Source organism: Octopus bimaculoides, chromosome 12, assembly GCF_001194135.2.
Source record: "Octopus bimaculoides isolate UCB-OBI-ISO-001 chromosome 12, ASM119413v2, whole genome shotgun sequence".
Taxonomy (NCBI): domain Eukaryota; kingdom Metazoa; phylum Mollusca; class Cephalopoda; order Octopoda; family Octopodidae; genus Octopus; species Octopus bimaculoides.
The window spans coordinates 43,431,539-43,432,320 of NC_068992.1; positions in this window are offsets into that span (position 1 = coordinate 43,431,539).

Genomic DNA, 782 nt, shown 5'->3' on the forward strand with positions numbered 1-782 from the left:
TATATATATATATATATATATATATATATATATGTATGTATGTATGTATATGTATGTATATGCATGTATATACATATATAGATATGCAAGCGCTTTCAGTTCTTGACGTTTTCAAGCACGTGTTATTATATATAGTGAAAGTTGTTTTCAGTAAAATTGTTGTTGACTATTTCCGGTTTAGTTTCAGACTCAGAAATCTTATGAAATATTGTTGTTTTGCCTTCCAGAGAAGGTCGTTCTCTTCATTTATTTTATGAAGAGGGAAAATTGTAAATTATCCTTGTGTATAGGGGGTCAAATGATCGCTACATGGTATGTATCTAAGTGCGAAATGTTTTATTTGATGTCTGTGCACATTTATACGGTTGGTTAGTTTCGTTTTTGTTTGCCCAATATAATGTTCGTTGCATCGTGGGCATGTGATACAATATATCAGGTTTTTGCTTTTGCAGTTCTTTTCCATTCTTGAATTTTTGTGCTGGTCCCTGTTCTATGAAATCATGTCCCACATCGGGAGGCCTCCTCATTTGGTAACTTGCATCATTTCGGAATGCCATACAGGTTACTGGTTTTTACTTCAAACTTTTGGTCCAATGTCCAGACGCCTGTCGTATATGTAAGAGATGTGGGTTCGTTTTCCATGGGTAGACTTTGCTATCCGAAAGGCTTTTAGTCAAATATTTATACGCTGTTATTTATAGTTTTATCAGCTTCGAGTTTTAACTTTCCAAAGAAGAATGAGATAGATAGATAGATAGATAGATAGATAGATAGATAGATAG